General features: G+C 42.3%; 1 long non-coding RNA gene and 1 pseudogene across 1 annotated transcript in view; one reads left to right on the forward strand and one right to left on the reverse strand.

The window, feature by feature from the left end:
* The window catches only part of LOC118388789 (sodium- and chloride-dependent GABA transporter 2-like), a 123353-nt pseudogene that overhangs the window by 14899 nt on the left and 84865 nt on the right, over positions 1-23589 (reverse strand).
* Positions 15931-23589, forward strand: part of LOC118388791 (uncharacterized) — a 62313-nt gene continuing 54654 nt past the window's right edge. Inside the window, exon 1 of the long non-coding RNA XR_004826620.2 lies at positions 15931-15989. This is a non-coding gene — a long non-coding RNA (uncharacterized LOC118388791). The remainder of the gene's footprint in view (positions 15990-23589) is intronic.

A 23589-nucleotide genomic window follows, 5' to 3' on the forward strand; every position in this document is an offset into this window, starting at 1 on the left:
CAAGAAAAATAAAAGTTCCAGTACATCAAAACATGAGCCCCTTTCTTCCATGTTTTGGATAGATCTGCACTGCTTGCTGTTTGGGGTTTTATGCAGGGTTTCTCTAGAGCACTTTGTGACATCTGCTGATGTAATTACATTTCATTGATTGATTGATTGATTGGATAGCCCAGTGGTTAAGAGTGTTGGGCCAGTAACCGAATGTCTCTGGGTTGAATCCCCCAAATGACCAGGTGAAAAAATGTGTCAATGTGCCCTTGAGCAAGGCACTTATCCCTAATTGCTCCTGTAAGTTGCAATGGATAAGAGCGTTTACTAAAATATGAATGTCCATATGAACAGCTTCATATGACAATGTTAAGAAAAAAAGGGGGGAAAAGGGAAGGTCCAGTGCAGCAAAACATGTGTCAGCGTACGTGCTACTGGTGTGGAAGTCAGGTGCAGAAGCAAACAACAGACGGACGCGACAGTGTCCAACAAACCTCCAGCCAAAGGCAAAAGTGCAAAGCGCGACAAAGTCACAAACAAGCAAAAATGTTTGACAATAAACATACTCCGGGTTGAAACATAGTACCCGGGGAAAAACCAGCTAGGCGTGTCAATACAAAACATGTAACAAAACAATCCCACACAAAGACATGGGGGGGAAACAGAGGGATATACATATGCATATGTATATACATACATATGTTGATTAGGGAATGTAAACCAGGTGTGCGGGGAACAAGACAAAACAAATGGAACAATGAAAAATGGAGCGGCGATGGCTAGAAGGCCGGTGACGTCGACCACCGAACGCCGCCCAAACAAGGAGGGGAGCTGAGCCCCTATTATTCAATAAATTTGATCTTTCTTTTGTCCAGCTCCTGTTATTACTTTGGATGTGCATAACCCCCCTCCAAAGGTAATTAGCGGGGCACTGTTAAAATGTACTGTTCTGAAGGTAAAATAAGCAACATTGACATATAACAGTGGAATTAACTACTGTATTGTGCTCCATGTATTATTTTTTACAGTTTCTGTAATTTAGCAGACACTCTTGTCCAAAGCAACTTACTTAGTAGTAAGTGAATACATTTTTGGACTGGTTAGTTGACCCCTTAACCCTGGCATTGCAAGCACCATGCTCTACCAACTGAGCTTCACGTGACAGTATGAAGACACATCGATTTTTATTCTTTAATGATCCTGAGAAAAGGCACGGTTCCCATACACTGATCCATACTAGGGTCTATTCTAGAAGTAGCCTGAGTATCGCGAGAAGCCTGATTATCTGGGAATAGCCAATACCAGCAGACGTTTTGGCATTGGCCACACAAAGAGGTGAGATTCCAATTGAATCTGGTATTGTGAGGAGCCAGGGCAGCATCTCACTGCTTGGCAATGTGTATGAATGTTCAAATTCCACACTGTTGTACCAGCCTTGTTGCATTAGAGTAGGAGGGGATCAGCACAGCTTGGTGGGACTAGTGTAATCCTGTCATCAATGTTGCCTTTGTGCCCTTGCCTAGTATCCCTGTGGGAGTAGGACACATACAATGGAAAATATGTGCTGCAGCTGCTGCTACCATTATGGTGATTTCTGAAAATGAACACCCTGTACTTATACAGTTATAAGAAGCACAAGTGCAAGGTCTGTTGCTAGGGCAATGTGTTCTATATAGTTACCTTTACCTTCACTATTTAAAGTATGAGGAACTTCCTGGGCATGCATCAGAGGAGGACACTACTGTGACACTACTAGACACCCAGTAGTCAACCTGCCAGAGCCAGGGCACAGTTTGTGATACTTAGAGTAGGTACTGACAGTATATATTCAATAGTATAATATTGCTTGGTTCAATACAGTACACCCTTTTTTAAATGGATGACAGAGTCGATAGAGAAGACATGTAACGATTTATGGGAACAATAAGATAAATATGGAGTGTTACTACAGCTAAATATCAAAGTTAATTAGTCAGTTTTTTGGGCTATACTCAGCTTTGTCTAAGGGTAGGCTGTGCTTTGGCAAAGTAGGTGGGGTTGTATCCTACCTGGTTAGCCTTCACCGGGGGTTTGATGGAATAGCCTGGCAGCAGGTATCCTAGTGGTAAGGGTGTTGGGCCAGTAACAAAAAGGTTGCTAGATCAAATCCCTGAGCTGACAAGGTTAAAAGTTTGTAGTTCTGCAGTTAACCTGCTGTCATTGTAAATACGATTTTTGTTCTTAACTGACTTGCCTAGTTAAATAAAATTTAAATTTTAGGGTCAGTCTGTCCTATCTGGTGAAATTTTCCTGTCTTATCTAGTATCCTGTGTGAACACAAGTACGCTCCCTCTAATTCTCCCATCTCTTTCTCTTTCTCTCCGTCTCTCTCTATTTTTCTCTCTTTCTCTCTGAGGATCTGAGCCCTAGGAGCATGACTTAGGACTACCTGGCCTTTAGGTTTTAGGTTTGAATTATTCACACCAAAAAAAGAAGTGAAAGACAAAACAGTACACATAAAACATGATTAAAAACAGTGTGCAGGTGAGGTTGGAAGCCAATACCCCATAATGACAAAGTGAAAACAGGTTTTTAAACAGTTTTGCTAAATTATTAAAACAGAAATGCCTTATTTACATAAGAATTTGGACCCTTTGCTATGAGACTCGAAATTGAGCTCCGGTGCATCCTGTTTCCATTGATCATCCTTGAGATGTTTCTACAACTTGATTGGAGTCCACCTGTGGTAAATTCAATTGATTGGACATGATTTGGACATGAAGTGCCTTATATAGAAAGGCACACACCTACATACAGTGGGGCAAAAAAGTATTTAGTCAGCCACCAATTGTGCAAGTTCTCCCACTTAAAAAGATGACAGAGGCCTGTGATTTTCATCAAAGGTACACTTCAACTATGACAGACAAAATGAGAAAAAAAAAATCCAGAAAATCACATTGTAGGATTTTTGATGAATTTATTTGCAAATTATGGTGGAAAATAAGTATTTGGTCAATAACAAAAGTTTATCTCAATACTTTGTTATATACCCTTTGTTGGCAATGACAGAGGTAAAACGTTTTCACACACAGTTGCTGGTATTTTGGCCCATTCCTCCATGCAGATCTCTTCTAGAGCAGTGATGTTTTGGGGCTGTTGCTGGGCAACACAGACTTTCAACTCCCTCCAAAGATTTTCTATGGGGTTGAGATTTAGAGACTGGCTAGGGCACTCCAGGACCTTGAAATGCTTCTTACGAAGCCACTCCTTCGTTGCCCGTGCGGTGTGTTTGGGATAATGTCATGCTGAAAGACCCAGCCACGTTTCATCTTCAATGCCCTTGCTGATGGAAGGAGGTTTTCACTCAAAATCTCACGATACATGGCCCCATTCATTCTTTCCTTTACACGGATCAGTCATCCTGGTCCCTTTGGAGAAAAACAGCCCCAAAGCATGATGTTTCCACCCCCATGCTTCACAGTAGGTATGGTGATCTTTGGATGCAACTCAGCATTCTTTGTCCTCCAAACACGACGAGTTGAGTTTTTACCACAAAGTTATATTTTGGTTTCATCTGACCATATGACATTCTCCCAATCTTCTTCTGGGTCATCCAAATGCTCTCTAGCAAACTTCAGACGGGCCTGGACATGTACTGGCTTAAGCAGGGGGACACGTCTGGCACTGCAGGATTTGAGTCCCTGGCGGCGTAGTGTGTTACTGATGGTAGGCTTTGTTAATTTGGTCCCAGCTCTCTGCAGGTCATTCTCTAGGTCCCCCCGTGTGTTTCTGGGATTTTTGCTCACCGTTCTTGTGATCATTTTGACCCCACGGGGTGAGATCTTGTGTGGAGCCCCAGATCGAGGGAGATAATCAGTGGTCTTCAAAGCATATTAATCCAACTCAATCATCAAGTTTCCAGACGACACTACAGTGGTAAGCTTGATTACCAACAACGACGAGACGGCCTACAGGGAGGAGGTGAGGGCCCTCGGAGTGTGGTGTCAGGAAAATATCCTCACACTCAACGTCCACAAAACAAAGGAGATGATCGTGGACTTCAGGAAACAGCAGAGGGCGCACCCCACTATCCACATCGATGGGACAGTAGTGGAGAAGGTGGAATGTTCTAAGTTCCTACACATCACGGCATCCACCATCACATCCACCCACACAGACAGCATGGTGAAGAAGCCGCAACAGCGCCTCTTCAGCATCAGGAGGCTGAAGAAATTTGGCTTGTCACTGAAAACGCTCACACACTTTTACAGATGCACAATCGAAAGCATCCAGAGAGCTGTATCACCACCTGGTACGACAACTGCTCCGCCCACAACCGTAAGGCTCTCCAGAGGGTAGTGAGGTCTGCACAACGCATCACCCGGGGAAAACTACCTGCCCACCAGGACACCTACACCACCCAATGTCACAGGAAGGCTAAAAAGATCATCAAGGACAACAACCACCCCAGCCACTGCCTGTTCACCTTGCTATAATCCAAGAAGGCGAGGTCAGTACAGGGACATCAAAGCTGGGACTGAGAGACTGAAAAACAGCTTCTATCTCAAGGCCATCAGACTGTTAAACAGCCATCACTAACATTGAGTGGCTGCTGCCAACATACTGACTCAAATCTCTAGCCACTTTAACAATAACAAATTGGATGGAATAAATGTATCACTAGTCACTTTTAACAATGCCACTTTATATAATGTTTACATACCCTACATTACTCATCTCATATGTATATACTGTACTCTATACCATCTACTGCATCTTGTCTATGCAGTTCGGCCATCGCTCACCCATATATTTATAGGTACTGTAAATATTCTTATTAATTCCTTTACACTTGTGTGTATAAGGTAGTTGTTGTGAAATTGTTAGATTACTTAGATATTACTGCATGGTTGGAACTAGAAGTACAAGCATTTCGCTACACTCGCATTAACATCCACTAACCATGTGTATGTGACCAATAAAATGTGATTTGATTTGAAGATTTACCTCTTTGGCTTGAATGCCAAGTGTCACATCTAGAGGGAACCTGGCACCATACCTACGGCGAAGCATGGTGGGGGCAGAATCATGCAGTGGGGGTGTTTACAGTGGCAGGGACGGGGAGACTAGTCAGGATTGAGAAAAAAATGAACGGAGAAAAGTATAGAGGGATCCTTTATGAAAAACTGTTACAGGGTGCTCAGGACCACAAACTGGGGTGAAAGTTCACCTTCGGACAGTGACCCAAAACACACAACCAAAACAACGCAGGAGTGGCTTCGGGACATGTCTCTGAATGTCCTTGAGCGGCCCAGCCAGAACCCGGACTTGAACCTATCGAACATCTGTGCAGCAGAGAAGATGGTAGCCAAACAGGTGTGCCAAGCCTGCAGCATCATACCCAGGAATACTCAAGGCTGTAATGGCTGCCAGAGTTGCTTCAGGAAAGTACTGAGCAAAGGGCCTGAATTCTTTTGTAAGTGTGATATTTCATTTTTTAATTTTTTAAAAATAAATTAACAAACATGTCTAAAAACCTGTTTTTGCTTTCTCATTATGGGGTATTGTGTGTAGATCGATGAGGGGAAAAAACGATTTAATTGCTTTTAGAATGAGGCTGTAAACTAACCAAATGTGGAAAAAGTCATGGGGTCTGAATACTTTCCTAAGGCACTGTATATGAAAACCCCACCACTAATATAAGTACACAAAAAAAGTTTGTTCAATCAGTTAAACAAAGCATATTAATTATAATTGTACATGATATACTCAGTATACATGTAAAAAACATGTTTGATTATATGTGTGTGTATGTGTGAGTGTGCAGGTTTGTGTGTGTGAGTGTGAGAGTTAGGCTACATGGAGGGGATTATTGGGTAGTTTGGGACATCAGGCTAACCCCCAGTCTTCGCTTGACCTGATGACTCCTTGCTGTCCTCGTCCCCAGTCCACCTGGTTGTGCTGTTGATCCAGTTTCTGCTGTTATGTCTGTGGCTATTGAACCCTGACCTGTTAACCGGATGTGATACTGTGTCCTGGACCTGCTGTTTTCGACCCTCTCTCTCCTTCTCCCCTCCGCTCCCTCTCTCTACCGCAACTGCTGTCTCGAACTCTGAATGCTTGGCTATGAAAAACCAACTGACAATTAGTTAATAGGTGATGATGACCTGTTGCATCCCCTACAACCACTGTGATTATTATTTGACCCTGCTGGTCATCAATGAATGGTTGAACATCTTGAAGAACCCTCTGGCCTTAATGGCCATGTACTCTTGTAATCTCCACCCGGCACAGCCAGAAAAGGACTAGCCTCCCCTCAGAGCCTGGTTCCTCTCTAGGTTTCTTCCTAGATTCATGGCTTTCTAGGGAGTTTTTCCTAGCCACCGTGCTTCTACATCTGCATTGCTTGCTGTTTGGGGTTTTAGGCAGGGTTTTTGTACATCTGCTGATGTAAAAAGGGCTTTAAAAATAAATGATATTTTCTAGGTTCATTGTTCATGTCTGAGTCGTCTCTGTTTAATATTTTAGCATACTGTAGTGTTTATCTTTTTCTCTTAAGGTTTGTAGCTTGAATTGTGAAAATAATATCTAGCTCAACATCCAGTAATTCTGCTTTCAAATCGAAAGAATGTGAAAAGAGGACTTCTACATTTATTAGACATGCCTGTATAGTTACACAAAACAGGAAGACACTGCTGCTCTCATTAGCACTGCTGAGCCTCCAGTCTGTAACCTTTAGCCTACATTCAGCCTGCAACAAGTGCTACTGACTGCAGATAGAGAGAGAGAGAGAGACAGTGAGAGAGAAAGAGAAAGAGAAAGAGAGAGAGAGCTACCATACCACTGACTGAAGCCTCATGTCTGTCTCTGTCTCTCTGTACATCTAGGGAGATGTCTAGGTGTTATCACAGCCCCCGCCTGCCAAGTCTGCTAGATTTAAAATACAAACAGTGATAAACAGTCTAAAGAAAAGGTTTCCTGATAGACACGGAAGAGACTAGAACACGCGAGAGAGAGAGAGAGAGAGAGTACCTTAAGGATGAAGTTGTAGTTCTGAAGTCTGTTGTAGTAGTCTACTTCTCCATTAAGGAATACTTGTTCTGGTCCCTTTCATTGGAAGCAAACCTAGACCCTGTGTTTCTCCCTGTCAAATGCCCTTCCCAGAACTAACCATGAGTGAACCCATGTGGATAGTTTGGTGTCTGTGTGTGTGTGTTCATGTGCCTGTGTGTGTGAGGCGGAGCTATTGGGTCGAGGTAACACTGGCTCCTTCATTGCAAGGAAGAGGAGGGGATTTGCTCTGTGAAAGCGGCAGTAGCATGCAGGCTTCTTTTGAATGCTGCAGGGGCATGGATGTGTGGAATGTGAACAAATGAACTCGGCATTACAACTTTACAATGGATAGAGGAGAGGAGGGACAGAACTTGAACACTTAAATGAATAGGAAAAGGGGGCATTACATTGAAATGTAATGGAGAGTGATAATGTTACATCTAGTTTGACAGATATATATTTTGTATTACCTCATACCAAAGTCCACTGATTTCATCAGTCTAAAATATGCTGTACATTATGTAGTATTTCAACATATCAGCATGATCATCAATTGCTAGTTTGATGGACTGTGCCTAATGACTGTGGATGGAATCTAAAACTTCAGCCAATGAAATATGATATTAACAAGAGCATTCTGTCAAGGCCTCGGGCCATAGTGGGAACACTATATTGTACAGCACATAAATGACCATCCATTTACTAAGAAATAACATGTTAATGACACAGTAATTATGTTAAAGTAGTGTACACACAATCCAGTGACTTTCAGGTGAGGGTCACGTCAAGAAAATCTGTTACATTTTACATTACAGTGTAAGTTCAGTATAATAATGAGTAATTACAATACTGTTGCACTGTACTTACAGGAATAATTCCACTGTAATAAAGGCACTGTAATATAAGTGTTACCTAAACATCTAGCTCAAAGAAAATAATGAAATCTGTAGTGCTCACCATTCTCCACACTTTGTAGCTGAGCAGCATTCTTCAAGAATTTCCTCTGAACGCCTCTCAACTTCGTTCATCGCAATGTTTTTCTTGTATTTTCATTATTTGAATGTTGTGTAATAATTGCCTTTTTTTTAAAAACATATTTTTGTGCGTTTCACCTTTATTTAACCAGGTAGTTGAGAACAAGTTCTCATTTACAACTGCGACCTGGCCAAGATAAAGCAAAGCAGTGCGACAAAAGCAACAACACAGAGTTACACATGGGATAAACAAACGTACAGTCGATAACACAATATATAAATCTGTATATAGTGTGTGCAAATGAAGTAAGGAGGTAAGGCAATAAATAGGACATAATGGCGAAGTAATTACAATTTAGCCATTTTCACTGGAGTTATAGATGTGCAGATGAGGATGGGCAAGTAGAAATACTGGTGTGCAAAAGAGTAGAAAACAAAAAAAATATATAGGGATGAGGTAGGTAGTCGGTTGGATGGGCTATTTACAGATGGGCTGTGTACAGCTGCAGCAATCGGTAAGCTGCTCTGACAGCTGATGCTTAATGAGGGAGATATACGTCTCCAACTTCAGTGATTTTTGCAATTCGTTCCAGTCATTGGCATCAGAGAACTGGAAGGAAAGGCGGCCAGGGGGTGTTGGCTTTGGGGATGACCAGTGAAATATACCTGCTGGAGAGCGTGCTACGGGTGGGTGTTGCTATGGTTACCAGTTAGCTGAGATAAGGCGGAGCTTTACCTAGCAAAGACTTAGATGACCTGGAGCCAGTGGGTTTGGCGACGAATATGTAGCGAGGACCAGCCAACGAGAGCATACAGGTCGCAGTGGTGGGTAGTATATGGGGCTTTGGTCACAAAACGGATGGCACTGTGATAGACTGCATCCAGTTTGCTGAGTAGTGTTGGAGGCTATTTTGTAAATTACATCGCCGAAGTCAAGGATCGGTAGGACAGTCAGTTTTACGAGGGTATGTTTGGCAGCATGAGTGAAGGAGGCTTTGTTGCGAAATAGGATGCCGATTCTGGATTTAATATTGGATTGGAGATACTTAATATGAGTCTAGAAGGAGTTTACAGTCCAGCCAGACATCTAGATATTTATAGTTGTCCACATATTCTAAGTCAGAGCTGTCCAGAGTAGTGATGCTAGTCAGGCGGGCGGGTGCAGGCAGCAATCGGTTGAAGAGCATGCATTTAGTTTTACTAGCATTTAAGAGCAGTTGGAGGAAGAAGTGTTGTATGGCATTGAAGCTCGTTTGGAGGTTTGTGAACCAGGCGAAGCAGTCATTAGAGAAACCAAGGCGGTTGAGTCTGCCGATAAGACTACGATGATTGGACCTACTCTATGGCACAGCGCTCTGAAAACACAAAACTGAGAAAGGTGTTTATAAATGTTAATAAATGATCTCCATTTCACGATTTTGGCCAAAGGTTAGAGATCACAAAACTGTCAACACACAAAAAGTGATCTATAATTGTCATATAAAGGTGATGTTAGTTACTTAGAAACATACCCATTTAGGCTCCTTCACTGTTATCCCCCTACAACCCCTATCCCCTAATAGACAAACAATCACCTTACTGTTATACTTGTTTCCTTGTACTAACAGGTGTCTTTTTCTACTAGCACTGACTTTGTAATGACAAATACTGTCATATCTAGCAACCTTTAGTTGAATGAGCTGACTGTAAGTGGCTCTGGAGAAGAGCGTCTGCTAAATTATCAAAATGTACAAATTTAAGATATTGTTAAATTCAATTATATTGAATTTGGCCATCAATGGTCCTTCAATAATTTGGTGCGTGACACCTCTGGTACCATGATAATAATCTTATTATTATTATTATTACAAAAGTATAATCAATGCATGAAGTTCCAATAACATGACTTTACCACAACCATATCCATGTCACAGTTGCAGTGCGTTACTACCACCATCTGTTCATGCAATGTTACTACAGGTGGTTCTGAGTTCCTTGGTGAGTGAGTGGTGATTGTTTTTGTCCCCTTGAAAGTAAGTCATTTACCTACAAGTAGTTGTACTGTAGATGGCAATAGCGCACTAGTTTCAAGCACGTGTCATGCAGCCAGTCCCATTTGAATGATGTCAGAATGTAAGACTGTAGTGGTCTACGGGTATGGGTGGACTGTGACCAGAAATGGTTATTTTACTGCTGCTCTTCAATTACTTGTTACTTTTATTTCTTATTCTTATATGTATTCTTATTTATTTACTGCATTGTTGGTTAGGGGCTCGTAAAGTAAGCATTTCACCTGTTGTATTCGGCGCATGTGACTAATAAAATTAGATTTGATTTGATTTCTTTGGCACATTCTTTGCAATTTTACTTTAGTGCCTTATTGCAAACCGGATGCATGTTTTGGAATATTTTTACAGACTTCATACTTTTCACTGTGTAATTTGGTTAATATTGTGGAGTAACTACAATGATGTTGTCACATCTTCTCCTGCTCCTCCCCTCTGGTGTACTGACGTTGCCGGAATACTAACCACCGGTCCTGAGAGTCATCATTACGAACACCTGGCACTCATTGCGCGCACCTGTTAATCATTATGATTCACACCTGGTATTCATTACCTTTGTAAGGCGTCTAAGTATAGCAGGTAAGGCGGAGTCAGGCACAGGAAACAGAGATGAGTAATTCACGTAACTTTACTCACAACAACAAATATTCCAAGAAGGAAAATAATCTAGCTCACAACTACAGACCAACGAACAAACACACACAAAAAACCATGGGAGAACCAGAGGGTTAAATAAGGAACATATAATTTTGGGATTGGAAACCAAGTGTATACAATGAAGACAAAACAAATGGAAAATGAAAAGTTGATCGGTGGCGGCAAGAAAACCGGTGAGGTCGACCGCCGAACGCCGCCCGAACAAGGAGAGGGACCAACTTTGGCGGGAGTCGTGACAACCTTCATCATTTCCTACCCTTTATATGTCAGTCTTTTATGGTCACTCACCAGTTGGTATCATTCGTATGTACCGGCGTGTAGCCTTATGGCATTGTTTCGTTCCTTGTTTTGATGTTTTATTAAACGTTTCACCTGCACCAGCTTCCCGACTCACAGCTCCATTATTACAGAGTACCAACTCAAACTATGGAAGCAGCAGAAAAATCAGATATCTCTCAGATGGTCGACGAGCAAGGGTACCTTCTACGTCAACACAATGACCAGGTGGCTCAACTGGGGAAGGCCATGGAAGAGGTTCTCCACAGTCTGCAGCATCTCGAACACCCCTGAGAGATGTTGCGAGCCAGCGCAACGGCCCATTCAGCAATCCGCTCAGGTCAGCGATGCCCATCTATCCCTCCCGGAGAAATACGACGGTACACCATCCAAAGACAGTGGCTTCCTCCTTCAGTGAGAAGCCTATTTTTTCACACCAGATGGGAGCCCCCACCCCCGAGAGGTCTAAGGTTGCCACGGTTATTTCTCTGCTGACCGGGCGGGCATTGGAATGGGCTACGGCCATCTGGGAAAGAGGAGGAGCTAGATTCTTATGAGGGGTTCATGGCTCTGTCTCAATGTATTTTTGATCATCCCGTGGAGGGTTAGAGAGGGAGGTGAGCATATGCTTCAGCAAGGGGATCAGACGGCTGCTGAGTATGTGCTCACCTTCCGGAGAGTAGCAGCTTCCAGTGGATGGAGTGAGCCGGTGCTTCGCACACTATTTAGAAGAGGTCTGCGTGAGGGGGTCCAGAAGGAACTGGCCTGTCGTGACGGCAACCTCACCCTGGACGCACTCATTGTGATAGCCATCCATCTGGATAACCTTCTCCGGGAGCGTCGGAATTCTCATTACTTCTCTCCCTCTTTTATGGATCAGACCCTTGCCTCCTCCCTCAACATTACCATCTACCTGCTCTCCTCTCCTTTTCCAGTTCAGGGCCTCGACTGTCGGCCATTAGGATCTGGAACCATCACATACATCACTCAACCACTCACCCTCACTGTGGAGGCCAATCACCAGGAGAACATCCCATTCTTCATCACCAGTGCACCAGTTCACTACATCATCCTTGGCCTCCAACGCCATGACCCTACCATCTCATGGTTAAATATGATTATCACAGACTGGTCACCTGAATGCCGGAAGACCTGCTTCCCTGTCCCCTATGGCACCACTTTGGTTGAGAGTCCTGTGGTTGCCCTTCAGCCCAAAATCCCGTAGGAATACCAGGACATAAGGGAGATATTCTCCAAAACCTGCGCTACCTGTCTCCCTCCTCATTGCTCCTGGGACTGTGCCATTGACGTGTTTTCCCATGCTACACCTCCGCGCATACGCATCTAGCTGAGATCCAGGCCATGGAGGATTACATTCAAGAGGCCCTCCAATAGGGCTTCATCCTCACATCCATGTCTCCTAAATCGGCTGGTTTCTTCTTCGTGGCCAAGAAGGAGGGAGGATTATGCCCATCTATTGATTACGGGGACTCAATGACATCACCACAAAGTATCGGTACTCCTGTTGGTGCCGTCAGCCATCGAGCAGCTCTGTTGGGCCCAGTTCTTCAACAAACTGGTCCTGCGGAGTGCCAACAATCTCATCCGCATCCGGGTGGGGATGAGTGGAAGACAGTGTTCAGCACGATGTCAATGCGCCGTCAGTGTTCCAGGAATTCATCAACGAGGTGTTCAGGGACATGATTGTATACATCGATGACATCCTGTTCTTTTCGACCAACCTGGAAGATCACATCACCCACATTCGAGCAGTCCTGGAATGCCTCTTCGCCAATCACCTGTTCGCCAAGGCGGTCTCCTTCTTGGGTTATCAAATCAGCCCGCAGGGATCGAAGATGAAGGACAAGAAGGTAGATGCGGTAAGGTCATGGCCAGTCCCAACCACAAATCAAGGGGATACAACTGTTTTTGGGGTTTGCCAACTTCTACCGCCGCTTCATTAGGAACTTCCGTGCCGTCGCCGCCCCTCTCAGCTCAAGGGTTGGCCTCATAGGTTGGTTTGGTCTCCAGTAGCTGACGAGGCCTTTCGTCTCCTAAAGGGGTGTTTCACCTCCGTCCCCTTGCTAAAACACCCAGATCTAACTCTACCTTTTGCGGTTGAGGTAGACGCATCTGAGGTGGGCATGGGGGAAGTTTTGTCAAAAAGGCAGGGTAACCCATTGAGATTGTATCCTTGTGCTTTTTTTCTCCAAGAAACTGTCCTCCACAGAGAGGAATGACGATGTCGGCGATCGGAAGCTCCTGGTGGTGAAGTTGGCATTAGAGAAATTTAGACACTGGCTGGAGGGCGCCAAGGAACCATTCGTCATACTCACCAACCATCGGAACCAAGAGTACATATGGACAGCAAGGAGACTGAATCCACGCCAATCCAGGTGGGCACTTTTCTTCACCAGGTTCGACTCACTAACCCATCGCCCAGGTTCTAAGAACATCAAGGCCGATGCCTCTACGATTCGGCAGAGGTTCCTGTCCAGAGGGAATTGTCCTCCTGAGCGCATCTACAGTGGTTCCTCCTCTAAAAGTTGTGAGCTTACACCGCGGGACTTAGAGGGACCCAAAAATATATAAGCATGGAGAAACAAACATTTTCCATTATATTCTTAAGATATGTGTTGACTGAATATAAGCAAGTGATGTCTGCTAAATAATTAAGTTATGTTTCTCCAGAAATAAATTTTTCTAAATATCAAACTGGCTTTATTTCCAAATGAGTGAGAATGTCTCATCCTATGTTCAAGGACTGCCTTTTTCTCGCTCACTCTAGATTAAATGAAAACGAAATCTCCAAAATATTGTTACTTTTAAACAAATGGATTATTATTAATTAATTTAGAATTATATAATGTAAAAGCCCCTTAGATATTCTCAGATATTGTCACAGATCCTAATGGAAAATGACCCTTAGATATTCATTTAGAGTCCTCCAATCCTCTAAATGTAATTAGTGGGGGAGAGTCTCGTCATTGAAAACAATATTTTTTTCGATATACACTAGGCCTACCATAGACGAAATGAGTCTCACTAGTGTTGAGTAATGTGCTATTGAAAATGGTGTAGGTCTTATTTATTTAAAGAGCATATTGAAGTTAGAAGCAAAAGCCTACAGCTATTTTAACACCGTTTCGTGTTGCTCTGAGGCAGGCATCGGGACCGGTCTTGATAAATCAATGAGATTTTTATTTTCACTTAATCTCCGTTTGGGTATGGTTAGACAAGAATTAGAAAATTAGGGTGCAGAAATGTTATGCTCTTAGTGTAACCTTTATTTAGCTAGGCAATGTTGTTGATCCATCCTCAGTTGTCTCCTATCTATGGAAATAAAAGTGAAGTCAGACACCAATTCAGTTGACGAGATAGTGTGTCGCTGTTGTAGGCTTAGATGTATTATATATTCACTACAAGTCATATTTTACCTGATGTAACTTGTGTGTTATTTTTTACTGCAGAACCCATAAGTTCTCAGGTGGACGTAATGTGAAATATCTTCAACCAGAAATAAGGCTTGTTATACCCAGGGACTAAGCTCTCAGCCCTCTTCTCTTCTGGCCCGAAATGTCAAATACAGAAAAGGTCCAAGTGTCATATTTTATCATTTGACATATGAATGCAGAAGGCAATAGGACAAAATACAACTTGTCACTCATCACAGTCACAATGAGAGATCTCATCGTACTACATGCTGTAGGCATGTTGTACGACCTGATAACTGGCACACTTTTAATAGGCATTCTGTCTTACCTTACATACAACAATACACTTGTCTAGTATTACAGCTATTACAACTTGCTGAAGCACTCCAGATGATAGCCTGACATGTGGAATGACACAACCAAATACTAGTGGAATACGTCATGTGCAGCTGGGGAATTGTGTAAAATGATAACGAGAACAACAATAAAATATCAAAACATTGAAACTCTATTATCACCCTAACCTGCTACACTGAGGGTTGTAATGGTATCTATGAATGATAAAACACAGGCTGTCATCAGGGATAGTAGAGCTGGAGCTGCCACCTTTAGTCAGCAATCAGAGACATTTGTACACTGTAATACAGCCCATAATAAGTCATTAAAGGATGAACATAGATATTGTACAAACAACTGTCTAAAGCTACGAGTATTAATTTTTCAAATCAGGCTAAATTTGCCTCAGATACAATTGCAGGTGGGGTGTGCTCTGTGTTGGTTTAGCCTGAACTGGCAGTCAATGATAACTGCTGTTACCTACTGGTCTTATCAGTAACTCATAGAAGGGCATTGTTGTCTTCAGCTCGGCTATGGAACACAGTCTGTACCCTGTGGGGAAAACGTATTTACAGTCAGTGGAATGACAATGTCTCTGTTCAATTACCTCAGAGTAGGAGCGCTTATCTAGGTTCAGTTTAGCCTTTTCTATGATCCTAGATCAGCAATTCTACTCTAGGACGCTTTATGAATACGGGAGCAGGTCTCAGATGAATGTTAGGTCTCAATATCAGAAGAGATTTCTGCAGCGAATTACACTTTTTATTTAAAGTACTCCAAAGAATAAGGGTGGAAACATGACTTATAAATCATGGCACAAGGTTTGATGAGTTTATTGATATTGGCATCAAATCCTATCACAGTATTTTACGCAATATCTCACTTCAGATGCTTTCTCTGCATTATGACATGAGACAGCAAGATTGACCTGTAATTCTACGTAGGGTTTTCTGGGCCAAACAGAATGACCACACCTCTTTTTTCACACCAAGACTTTCCAGAACCAGTGCTTCAACATCTCATCAGCGCTACATACAGGAAATAGAGTGTGTTTTGGAAACACCCACATCTCTCTCCAAAGAAAAAAGCATGGGGTGGATTATGTTCTGTCCTATAGGTTCACTTAAGCCTCTTTTACACAACAGGAAGTATTTGTATTGTTTATGTCAGGACCTTGAGTGACTGGCTGGACCTGCTTATCTCTAGTCCTATAGGGATGGTAGCTGAGAGAGGGGGCCAGTGTCTCTGTCTAGGAGTTTGTGGCCCCAGACTGGTATCTCCGTGTCCCCCAGGGGTCTGTCCTGCTCTGACTGCTTGGCCAGGAGGGAATTCTTCTGGGCCTTGGTTATGAGGAGATCCTCTGACGGCGTGGTGAGGATGGACAGTCTCTGAGGAATAAGAGACAGAGTAGCATTTCAAAGACAGACCACCAAAGGAATGAGACATAAAATAACTGGTGATGTTTGCAGAACGTTGATTGTTTTTCCTATTTTCTTAGTTGGTAGAAGAAACATCATCATCAGTGTGTATTGGGGAGTAAATGGGGTTTGGGTAATGGATCTGATCATTGTAGAAATAGAGACATAACTAGTGATAACAACACAAATGGTACCTGCAACTTTTAAAAGATCTGAAGTTTGGAATTGATAATGAGAAATTAACCATGGCCTCTCATGACCATTGCTCCATCTTTGGAGAATGTACTCAAAAACTTATCCTCTATCGTCAACCTACGTAAGTAGCTATAGCTATGCTACCTATCATATATTGCTTGTTGTTTGGTTGCTTTTGGACCACTTTGAGATGCTTTTCTGTTTTGAAACTCCAGTGCTTGACTTGGGCTGAGACAGTTGCCGGTACTCATGTTTGGTGCTGGTACTGTTTACATTTAGGTGCAGGAGCTCCACAAAACTTTTGAAATAATATTCTATAAGAGGAACAGGAGCTCAAACTGTTAAACATTTTAGGTGCTGGTACTCAGCTCCGGAGAGCTCCTGCCCAAGTCAAGCAATGTGAAACTCTACAGAAACCTAATAAATTATGGCCCTATTTACCTGTCGCAGTGTACCAGGAGTGACGCTCACGATGTAAACCATCCATAGAGGAACCATGAGGGTGGAGGAGAGAGTGAACCACAAGCCAACGGCGGAACCCCACCAAGGATACTGAAAGGTGTTGTTGAACTTCAGCGGAGTAAACTTTATCAAGGAGAAAATAAATGTAGCCTAGAACAAAAGATATGGATGGAGGTTGTAAAATAAACATGAAAGAACACAATGTATTTTCTGATAACATTTGACTAATTATAACATATTAGGGTAACAGTGAGGGTTGAGTGAGGACAGAGATGAACAAGATAAGGTTTAGAACGAGGTTATAGTTTCTCCAGTACGTTTAGGTCAGGCTTCTGGTGGAGCATTTATAATGGTCTAATAAAAAGCTGGAGCTGGAGCACACCCAACATGTTTCCCCTGTTCATGATGCATATCAGGCATTATAGTTGAAACAAAAGATTACATGTAACAAACATTTTATGAAATTGGAAACAATTAAATACACATTACTAGTCAAAAGTTTGGACACACTTAATCATTCAAGGTTTTTAATTTATTTTTACTATTGTCTACATTGTAGAATAATAGTGAAAACATCAAAACCATGAAATAACATATGGAATAATGTAGTAACCAAAAAAGTGTTAAACAAATCCAAATATATTTTATATTTGAGGTTCTTTAAATTATTCACCCTTTGCCTTGATGACAGCTTTGCACACTCTTGGCATTCTCTAAACCAGCATCATAAGGTAGTCACCTGGAATGCATTTCAATTAACAGGTGCGCCTTGTTAAAAGTTTATATGTGGAATTAATGCATTTGAGCCAATCAGTTGTGTTGTGACAAGGTAGGGGTGGTATACAGAAAAATAGCCCTATTTGGTAAAAGACCAAGTCCATAAGATTGCAAGAACAGCTCAAATAAGCAAAGAGAAATGACCGTCCATCATTACTTCAAGTCATGAAGGTAAGACAATGAGGAACATTTCAAGATCTTTGAAAGTTTTTTTGAGTGTAGTTGCAAAAAACATCAAGGGCAATGATGAAACTGTCTCTCATGAGGACCGCCACAGGAAAGGAAGACCCAGAGTTACCTCTGTGTTAGATGACAAGTTCATTAGAGTTAACTGCACCTCAGATTGCATCCCAAAAAAATGCAAATTCAATTCAATTAGAGTTCAATTAACTTAAGGTATAGGGGGCAGCATTTTCACTTTTGGATAAATAGTGTGCCCAATTTCAACTTCCTGCTACTCATGCCAGGAATATAAGATATGCATATTATTAGTAGATTTTGATAGAAAACACTCTGAAGTTTCTAAAACTGTTTGAATCATGTCTGTGAGTATAACAGAACTTATGTAGCATGCAAAACCCCGAGGAATAACCGTTCAGAATGTGTTTTTTTGGTCTCTGTCTGTTCACTGTGTTCTTATTGGCAAATTATATTTCTTAGGAACCTGTTTTCAGTTCCTACCGCTTCCACTGGATGTCACCAGTCTTTGGAATTTGGTTGAGGTTATTCATTTGTGAAATGAAGAAGTAGGCCATCTAGGAACTGGGGAACACCGTTGAGAGTGCGCAAGAGGTGAAAAGTAGCGTTGGTTTGTTGTCTTCCTCTATTGAACACAGACCCGTCTACAATTTGATCAATTATTAACGTTTAAAAATACCTAAAGTTGTACTACAAAAGTAGTTATATTTTGGCAAAGTTTATAGGCAAATTTTGAAATATTTTGTTGTGATATTGCGTTTTTTGGAAGCTGTTGTTTTCTGGATCAAACGCATCAAATAAATGGACATTTGGATATATATGGACGGAATTAATCGAACAAAAGGACCAATTGTTATGTTTATGGGACATATTGGAGTGCCAACAAAAGAAGCTCGTCAAAGGTAAGGCATGTTTTATATTTAATTCTGCGTTTTGTGTAGCACCTGCAGGGGTGAAATATGCTACTCTTTGTTTACTGTTACTGTTTACTCTTATGCTTTCGCCAAAAATCCTTTTAAAAATCTGACATGTTGGCTGGATTCACAATGAGTGTAGCTTTAATTGAGTATCTTACATGTGTGATTTAATGACTGTTAGATTTTTATACCATTTAAAAAAATTTGCTGCACTGCATTTCCCTGTTTTTTGCCAAAGTGGGACGCAACCGTCCCCTATACCATAAGAAGTTAACTGATACATCTCAACATCAATTGTTCAGAGGAGACTGTGTGAATCAGGCCTTCACGGTCAAATTGCTGCAAAGGAACCACTACTAAAGGACATCAATAAGAAGAAGAGTCTTTATTGGGCCAAGAAACATGAGCAATTGACATTAGACCAGTGGAAATCTATCTTTTGGTCTGATGAGTTCAAATTTGAGATTTTTGGTTCCAACTTCCATGTCTTTGTGAGATGCAGAGTAGGGGAATGGATGATCTCAGCATGTGTGGTTCCCATCGTGAAGCATGGAGGAGGAGGTGTGATGTGGGATGTGGAGGGGACTTGGATGAGAATTCCTCATGAAGCTGGTTGAGAGAAAGCCTAGAGTTTGCAACGCTGTCATCAAGGCAAAGGGTGGCTACTTTGAAGAATCTAATGTGAAAAATATATTTGATTAGTTAACACTTTTTTGGTCACTACATGATTCCATATGTGTTATTTCATAGTTGTGATATATTCACTATTATTCTACAATGTAGAAAATAGTAAAAAGAAAGAAAAACCCTTGAATGAGTAGATGTGTTCCAACTTTTGAGTGCAACTGAATATGTGAAATTAAATTAAACAGTAATGTATGTTAATGTTAATCCTATGCTTGTGCTAATGGTAACACAAGCCTAATATATTAAATATGTAGTAAACTATTAACTACTATCATGACATTACCCTGAAGAAGGAACAATGATGTTGAAACGTTGGTGGTTTACTCAATAAATTACAGTGAGATTATACATAGAGTGTGCGACTCTCTTTGTTTTTATAGAAGCATTTATAATGAACATAAAGTTAGGATTTTCTACTTTACATAGGTTACACATAGGAATCCATTTATATTTATCTGTATTGTCATCTTAACTTTTGGCTTTCTGTAAATCACTTGTATTACTGTGACATCAACGTCATGTTTACTAAAACTATAATTGGAAAAATAACAAATTAGCTGTTGACAGTGTGGTGTAAATAAATAAAACTTACAGTGCAGATGACTGGAGTGACATACTTCAAACAGTACTTAATGATGGGTAATGGTCGATAACCGATCATGTCTTCTATATTATCGTACAGACGGTCTGCACCTGTGGAGTAAACATATCAACAGGGACTCAAAATAACAGCAGTCAATAAAAGGGTTTAAAAGTTGGTCTGTCAAATACCCAGTTGGTCTGTCAAATACCCAGGTAAACATTCTCAAACCACCAAGTGACAGACAGGTTCAGATTAGGAAACCTGGACAACAGCTCTAACCAGGGTTTCCCAAACCCGGTCCTGTGCCCCCCACAGCTGATTCAAATCACCAACTCATCATCAAGCTTTTATTATTTGATTCAGTTGTGTAGTGCTGTGGCAAAGAACTAAATATGCACCCAGGGGTGGGCCTCAGGACCGAGTTTAGGAAATACTGGTCTAAGGTACCTGTATTTCTTTGTTTAGAAAATAAGAGCTTACGTTATGGCCATTCTTCTGAAAAACTGGTGAAAAATAAATCTAATTAATATAAAAAGATGACCAGTGTGAAGTGTACTCTCTCTCCGGCTCTCTAGGTCACCAAGGCCGCTCATCATTATTGTCACGACTCCGACCGAAGGACACTCCCCTTCCCGTTCGGGTGGCGCTCGGCGGTCGTCGTCGCCGGCCTACTAGCTGCTACTGATTATTTCCTCCCCCTCCTTATGTGTTGATTGAGTGCACCTGTTTTGAATTAGGTAGTAGGCTTTATTAGTCAGCCGGCCCGCAGAGTTCCTTGTGCGGGATTAATTATTGTGACCATCTGTTTTAGTGTACTTGTGTGCACGTCTATGGGTTTTGTGTTTTTCCCATTTTGTGGGTTTTCCCTAGACCGTTTAAGTCCCCCTGTTTGGGGGCATTTGTGTGTTCATTACGCCCTGTGTGTTCGTGAGGGTTGGCTTATGTTCGCCGTTTGTCGGTGCATTAAAATAGCACTCACCTGAACTCTCTGCTTCCTGCGCTTGACTCCTCACCCATTACACTCAGATCGTTACAATTATGCACACCTGTCACTTCCGTTACGCACACCAGCACCTCATCAGACTCACATCCATTTCATCACCTTCCTGATAAACCATCCCTATATCTGTCACTCCCTTTGGTTCCTTCCCCAGGTGTTATTGTTTCTGTTCCGGTGTTCATGTCTGTACGCTACCTATCTTTTTTTTGTTATGTTCTATGTTAATCGAGTTATTAAATACACTCCCTGAACTTGCTTCCCGACTCCCAGCGTACATGTTACAACCAGAACCTGTGATGTGAATCCTCAAGGACTTGGGACTATAAGGTTCTACGTGCAAAATTAATCGTTTTGAGATAATGAAAATGTTTCAAGTCACAGATCTCAGAACTGTTTTGTGATGTCCTCCTGTTTTCATGTATATCACCTTATATACAATTATATTGACAACATATCATTGTGATTGGATTGCATATAGAACCGTATAGCCCCAAGTTAAAAGGTGTTTGTGTAGAACTTCCGATTTTTCATTTTTTTCATTGTAAATTAACTTTTTAAAGAGCAACACTATGGGAATAACTCATTTTTGACCAACATGTCATAACCTTATAATCCCAAGGTAACGAGGTGTCGTTTCACGTCAATGTCCAACATGGCAATGTCTGCTAGAGGAACAATTTGGAAAACGCCATAAACACCTTGAACAGAAACATCCTGAGGGAAGCTGACCTGCAATTAGGGTTTCTGTGATTGATTATCTGGGATTGATGGATTGGGGCCATGCAGGATCTTTTATTCCTTGTTATCAGGGATCCTTGGGATGTTCCGACTCAATTGAAGTTGACATTTAAAATGGTTAAGGTAAGGGTAAGGGAGGGGTTAGGGTGTAAGGTAGGGACGTCACAAGGATCCCTGATAGCACTGACCATATTTTACTCTTATCTTTTCATAACACCTACAGTGATAGTGGTAACACTTAATAATAACTTACATGAAAATGCCTTCATGAACGTTTGTAATATAATACAAGGTTTAGATAGCTGGCTAGACTAACTTACCTAACCAACTATAACATGGTAGCTGACATGGGCTAATTGGGTGACTGTCAGTGACCGACATAACAAGAGGAAGACTGCGGATGCACCACCACATTTCAAAATGTCACATAGTAGAATACACAATCTTAACTAACAGTAAGTTGAGACCCCGACTGACATTGAACAAAAGTGGTTGAGGGCCATAAATGGGAATTTATACTTAGAAACGGCACTGGGAGTAGGCCGGGCTATCTCACCATAAACCCAGCTGATACACACTGACAGTAGTATAGCGAAGAGAAGCAGAGTCATCCCACTGCAGGCATAGGAATCAAACAGCTGGAAGATATACAGGCCTCCCTGCAAATAGAGGAGGGGTAGAAAGAAAGTATAAGGTACAGTCTTACTGAGCACAACAATAAGACTAATCTACCTCCAGAGTCTACAAAACACTCAGACAATGATCGTAGGTGTGTCCAGCAGCCCAATCGCTTACGGAATAAATCAACCAACAATTCTGCGGAACGAGGTTTGTTGAAATACAGGGATATGTTGTAACAGATCACTTGGGAGGTGCATTACATTTACATTACATTTAAGTCATTTAGCAGACGCTCTTATCCAGAGCGACTTACAAATTGGTGCATTCACTTTATGACATCCAGTGGAACAGCCACTTTACAATAGTGCATCTAAATCTTTTAAGGGGGGTGAGAAGGATTACTTTATCCTATCCTAGGTATTCCTTAAAGAGGTGGGGTTTCAGGTGTCTCCGGAAGGTGGTGATTGACTCCGCTGTCCTGGCGTCGTGAGGGAGTTTGTTCCACCATTGGGGAGCCAGAGCAGCGAACAGTTTTGACTGGGCTGAGCGGCAACTGTACTTCCTCAGTGGTAGGGAGGCGAGCAGGCCAGAGGTGGATGAACGCAGTGCCCTTGTTTGGGTGTAGGGCCTGATCAGAGCCTGGAGGTACTGAGGTGCCGTTCCCCTCACAGCTCCGTAGGCAAGCACCATGGTCTTGTAGCGGATGCGATCTTCAACTGGAAGCCAGTGGAGAGAGCGGAGGAGCGGGGTGACGTGAGAGAACTTGGGAAGGTTGAACACCAGACGGGCTGCGGCATTCTGGATGAGTTGTAGGGGTTTAATGGCACAGGCAGGGAGCCCAGCCAACAGCGAGTTGCAGAAATCCAGACGGGAGATGACAAGTGCCTGGATTAGGACCTGCGCCGCTTCCTGTGTGAGGCAGGGTCGTACTCTGCGGATGTTGTAGAGCATGAACCTACAGGAACGGGCCACCGCCTTGATGTTAGTTGAGAACGACAGGGTGTTGTCCAGGATCACGCCAAGGTTCTTAGCGCTCTGGGAGGAGGACACAATGGAGTTGTCAACCGTGATGGCGAGATCATGGAACGGGCAGTCCTTCCCCGGGAGGAAGAGCAGCTCCGTCTTGCTGAGGTCCAGCTTGAGGTGGTGATCCGTCATCCACACTGATATGTCTGCCAGACATGCAGAGATGCGATTCGCCACCTGGTCATCAGAAGGGGGAAAGGAGAAGATTAATTGTGTGTCGTCTGC

This window comes from Oncorhynchus keta, chromosome 10 (assembly GCF_023373465.1).
Source record: "Oncorhynchus keta strain PuntledgeMale-10-30-2019 chromosome 10, Oket_V2, whole genome shotgun sequence".
Classification (NCBI taxonomy): Eukaryota; Metazoa; Chordata; class Actinopteri; order Salmoniformes; family Salmonidae; genus Oncorhynchus; species Oncorhynchus keta.